The sequence below is a fragment of the Pararge aegeria genome, chromosome 3 (genome assembly GCF_905163445.1).
Source record: "Pararge aegeria chromosome 3, ilParAegt1.1, whole genome shotgun sequence".
Taxonomy (NCBI): Eukaryota; Metazoa; Arthropoda; class Insecta; order Lepidoptera; family Nymphalidae; genus Pararge; species Pararge aegeria.
In genome coordinates this window covers 4,909,109-4,914,950 of record NC_053182.1, presented here as the reverse complement: position 1 = coordinate 4,914,950, position 5,842 = coordinate 4,909,109, and the positions used below count along the sequence as shown (strand labels likewise).

Sequence of the window (5,842 nt, the reverse complement as noted above, 5' to 3'; positions counted from 1 at the left end):
TTTTGCAGCAACGTGGCAGACGTTACCTGCCAAGGAATACTGCTGCGCCTTGATTTATTAACTCCCGGTCCCGGGTTTGATCCCCGTTGGGAAAATGTAGGCATTTTTGAGTTCTGATAACACACCTGCGCCTAGGAGGGCACGTTAAACACGTCAAAGCCCACGAACCTGCATTGAAGCGGCGTGGTAGGTAATAAGAGGTCACATATAAAATTTCAGCTTTCTGCACTCTTCCATATACCTACACTTTAACTAACTAAATGTCATACACGTGCTTTAACGCTTAAAAAAGGAGTACATACAAAGTTTTCTCTTTGTATTAATTTTTGTAGACAATGACCAGTATATGTATAAGTAAATTATATATGAGCTATTTATAAAATTTACATGAATAAATAGCACTGCATTTTTAAAATAACGTACATAAAAAAAAACACTCCCCGGCGGGGAATCGAACCCCGGTCTCCCGCGTGACAGGCGGGGATACTTACCACTATACTACCGAGGATACACTTATGATAATGAAATTTGTGAACATTATCACCATTCAGTATATAAGCAATGTTTATATTGTTTTATCATCTGATTGGTGACCTACAAAATTGTTTTATATTTTATCTAGGAGTATAAGAGATAAAATACTTACATAAATATGAAGTTACATAAGTAGGTACTTTCTTATTCGTTCTCGCTGACGATCTTACTGTAAAAAAACATAATATTCCATTTAAAGACTCCACAGGACCCAAACCGACGCACCGCGCCGCTGACATTAGATGAAGGATTCTTCTAAGAGCATCCTTTAATTATTATTTAAGTTAGCAAACTATAATTTATTTATTCCTGACGTATTAATAGCTCACAGTTGTACGACGAAAAAAAAGTCACCCTCTATATTTTGATTTGCGCATTAATCTATTAACATATCATTTCTGATATGAAATCTTCGTCGCGCTTCTTATTAAATTTTCTCACTTATTAAGCACTAGAATTAATTGCACATTGAAGCGGTTTTAGTCAATGCTTCGAACTTCGGCTTCACTTTCAGGGAACCAAGTCGAACCCCGACAGGCATCTGTAATGTTCTCGATTATATTCTCTAATGCAAGTTAAGTCCACCAAACCGCACTTGGCCGGCGTGGTGGACTACGGATCTACCCTTATCATTCTGGGAGATCAACCATGTCTTGTAGGCTCAGTGGCGTGCATAGAGGGTATGCACAGGGTATGCAAATTATATAAAATGAAGAAAATCTCCGGTACGCGTTTTAGGCTTAACTTAAGGATAGGCTTTGTAAGAGTTATGAAAAGCCGACTTTTAAGTATTTATATGTATTGAAGATTTTCTTTATTTTGTATCATCTGCATACCCTCTATGCACGCCACTGAGTGGGCTAATGTTATGTTGCTAAAATGAGTTGCTAATGATCAAGATGATCCATTGCACGTGCAAACTAAGACAATTTACAAAGTAACAGCAGAAAGCATTAATAAGTGCGTAACGGCGCGGCATGGTGTAGGATAAGTAGATTGCAATCGCGTTGCATTTCGTGCAATTAATTTTAATTAATTGCCAAGCAAAGTCTCTCCACCGTGGGTACTACCTATTCAGTAACTTTTCTGACAGTTGCTAAACGATTTAAGGAGTAGCTTCTCGTGATAGATCTCGTCCAGCGAAGTACTCCCGCCAATTTGATTGCTGTCGCAGTTGCTGTGTTCCAGTCTCACTTGTGGCTTAACACCTACGCCTCAGGTTAGTGGACACAGCGTTGCACTTTCAAGGAAGCGTCACTCGCCAGCCTTGCGAAGTCGTGCTCTGTTTAAAGGCGATAGGTTTCCACTTACCCGGTATTCAGACAATAATTACTATTAAAAAAACGCAAACTAGACTTAAACTATGTGGGTAACATTTTATTTTTAATATTCAATAGTTGACCCACTGAACTTAATACTTCCTAAACAAAATCGGTCGACTGGCGCAGTGGGCAGCGACCCTGCTTTCTCAGTCCAAGCCCGTGGGTTCGATTCCCACAACTGGAAAATGTTTGTGTGATGAACATAGGTGTTTTCCAGTTTCTGGGTGTTTATCTGTATATTATAAGTATTTGTTTATATTATTCACAAAAATATTCATCAGTCACCTTAGTTCCCATAACACAAGCTACGCTTACTTTGGTGCTAGATAGCGATGTGTGTATTGTCGTAGTATATTTATTTATGAAATCATCTGTATAAAGTAATCAGGAGATGTTTTCAGCTGGCCCTTTGTTATACCAGTTCGTAGTGAGGCAGATACACCGAAGAGAAAAATATTATATTTTAATCGATCCAGCCACTTTCTTTGATGTTAGTTTTTTTGTCCTGACTTACCCATATCCATAAGCACTTACTATATAAGATCTCACTTTTGAAAATCCACCTGATTTGGTGATATGTCATGAATACCATGGACTATTATAAATAAAAAAAGTAGATATATCAAAAGGATTTCCGTTGAGCGAGTCGTTTCCTGCAAAAAGCTATTAAACAATCACGCCTTCTTAGCTTAAGTTCATTACAAGTTTATTTCTTTATTTGTCATACCGTCACGCATCCTCCTGTACAATCAATGACTAGAGGAAAAAGGTAGAATACCTTCTACCTTTTTCCTCTATAAGGTAAGTACGGAGAAGCCGATAACGTCGAGGGTCGTTGAGAACAAGCCTGTTTATTAATCTTCATTGCTAAAGCGAACATGATGCAATCTTGACTTCACTACTGAGTGCTTCTCCTGCAGCCAAGCGCATGTTTTTAAACGACTTTAAAAACAGACAAGATTCTCAATTTGTCGGAATCTTTTTTTGACATAAAACATATGGAGAGCACAAAGGTAACCGAAATTTCCATAAAAGAAAAGTTTTCTAAGAAATAAAAAGTAGCAAGCGATTATGTATACACACAACTTCATAAGTGACGGAGGAAACAATTATGTACGTAAAAGTTACCGGATAATTTCAATAAAATATTATGAATGATATATTATGCCCACAAATATATTTACACCAAAAATAGTTACGAGTTTATTACACATATTCAAAAACTAAGGGTAAAAATTGAAGCCACTTTCGTGTTGAAGTGTCAAAAGACACAAGTGGCTTCACTTGATATCATGTGTATATGTTCGTCTATCATTTCTTTTAGTTTGTGACCATAGAGTCAGAAGTTGTCGTATGCAAATGTATGGCACGAACAAATTAAAATGCTTGCATCTCATTATGTTGTTTAATACTAAATAGGCAGCTAATTAGAATACTAGAGAGCAATTACATGATCTGATACGCTCTTTAGATTGAGTGAAAAATGTAGATAAGTTGTGGTTTTTCTTATCCTTTCCAAGTCTTTTACTTCCAAGCATTTACACGGTGATTTTTACAACTTTTTTTTAGTTTTCTTGATAATACTCAAGCATCGAATTTATTTAAGCACAAAAGAATAATTAACTTGACTAATCCATTACTAATAAACCCTTTATCATTTATTCAGAAACTTTGTCAAGGGGTTGCATCGTTACGCAATTTTTTGTCTTCAGTTTTAGGATTAAAAATGACTGATGGCAGCTGTTAAAGAACAAAACAATTTACTTACAGCTTACATCTGTCTATACAATGATAATGTTCTCAAAGGTGTCTGGTGTCCACTAATCCGCACTGGGCAAGCGTGGTGGACTACGACATTAATCCTTTCTCATCGTTGGTTTATTAGTATTGCAAAATAATTGGCTTCGGGCATAAATTAGACTATACAATTGGAAGCGGTGATAGCGCAGGGGGTAGGAGCACGACTTCACTTTCGGGGGGCAGAGTTCGAATCCCAGCACGCAATTCTAACTTTTCTAAGTTATGTGCGTTTTAAGTTAGAATGGGTTTGACTGGTGCGACAGCGTGGTGGACTACCTTAACCCCTCCTTCTGTGGGAGGAGACCCGTGCCCTGTAGTGGGCCGGTAATGGGTCGATGACTATACATTATTTTTTTTCTGAAAAGTTGCTAATCGGGTGTTATCATACAAATCGCCAATAGCAATACCCATATAGATAGCATGTCACCCATTAGCAATTGTTTGAAAAGTTAATTCGTACTGTGGCTATTGCAATGTCTAACCAAAATAAATAATGTAAAATAAAACGTTACTAACATTGCGCATTTAGAGTTTGATTATATGTTTCCTCTAAATGACTTACCGCACAGATAAATTACCAACCTGTTCCACCTATTAAATTATTATTGAGGTCTCCCTATGACAAAACCAATTAGTTTCTGTGTATTGGTTAGATTTATATCTGATCTAGCCGAAATAGATATTTAGATATCCGTTCCCACAAGATCTCTTAGTTGCGAACACAACCATACAAGGCTCTCTAGATTTCGCAAGAGGCAGTCATGCTGCGAATTATTTCCTTCGAAGACTCACGAAGGAAATGTAGTAGTGGGAAACAAACAGCTTTAAATAAAATGTACAATAGATAAACTTAATTATACAAAAGCCAATAAAGTTTTCACTATTAATTAAAATGATATAAATGACAAACACGGGAGTTTTGTTTAATCATATGCATGAGTAACTTAACTACTACTAAATAATACAACATGTTACAATATGTTAACAACGCAAAAAGATTACTCATTTTTGAAAAAGTTAATCTTATGAAAGAAATTTTTGATTGCAGATGCAAATCTCCATACTTATAAAAAAAAAATGATTTATATGTTCATACTTATTATTGTAATGTTCTTATAATAAATCTGTTTCGGCTATATATATTGATTTGTTTAGGACACCAAATTATACAGAGTACACGACTGATTTAAGCCTCAAAACCACTCCACTTTAGTAGTGTTTCTCGAACAGGCGGCTAGTCACTTCAGTCCATTTAGCAGTTGATTATTTGTAATTATTTTCCCTCTAATGCTCCAAACTTTTACCATCAAATGAGAAAAAGTTTGTGAGCTAGCAACATTCCGCGGGTGTGAAGTTGTAATGCCGTGTTTTTTATTTAGTTTCACGTAACACTGTCTATATATCAAAATATACAGTTTAACGTGAAAATTAAAACCGAATTTATTTATTGGCCTGGAGGCCCAGCCATACTAAGTGTCGTATTACTGTACACACAAAACAGGCCGATTTTCGTTTAGATAACATATATCTGAAAACACAAATCTGTTTTTAAACGCAAACCTAAACACATTCAACTTCGCTGGGAATTGGTTAGTGGAGGGAAATGAACAGGTTCCTACTTTAACATTTTCTGATTACATTTATATATATATCATGATGGTACCTACGTTTATCGTTATGCAATAATCGTGTTTCAATGTTGTTTCAATACTTCCATAGGTACTCTATTATAGATGAGTCATTGCGCCTTTTTTTTTTTGCCTAACCAGTGCACCGATCCTGGTAATGAAAAAAGATAATTTATGGTATGGGTGAGCAGGGTAATATTACCGTTTGATTTAATAATATATCTGGCGTTTTGTTAACTGCACCACGATTGTACAGCTAAACTGATCGGTGTTACATACAGTTACATACAGTTTTTATGCCGATTAATACAAAATAATTAAAATTTGACGTATTAAAAAAGCAAATGCAATCAGTGACAGGACTTCGGCGTCAATTTCGGAGGGCTGAATTCGAATCTCAGCACGCACCTCTAACTTTTCTACATTATGTGCTTTTTTTAAGTAATTGATAGTTTGCATTATGAGTGATGAATTATTTATTATTTTTGTAATAACTTAAATGTCTCTTTAAATTTTTGTGTAGCACTATTTTTTAATATAAGTTTAATAATTCGTGCA

At 35.7% G+C, this 5,842-nt stretch overlaps 1 non-coding gene across 1 annotated transcript; it reads right to left on the bottom strand.

Moving 5' to 3' along the window:
• Positions 1 to 436: 436 nt before the first annotated feature.
• On the bottom strand, positions 437 to 508 carry Trnad-guc. Its single transcript has one exon. It is a non-coding gene; the product is annotated as a tRNA-Asp (tRNA).
• Between the last annotated feature and the right edge of the window lie 5,334 nt (positions 509 to 5,842).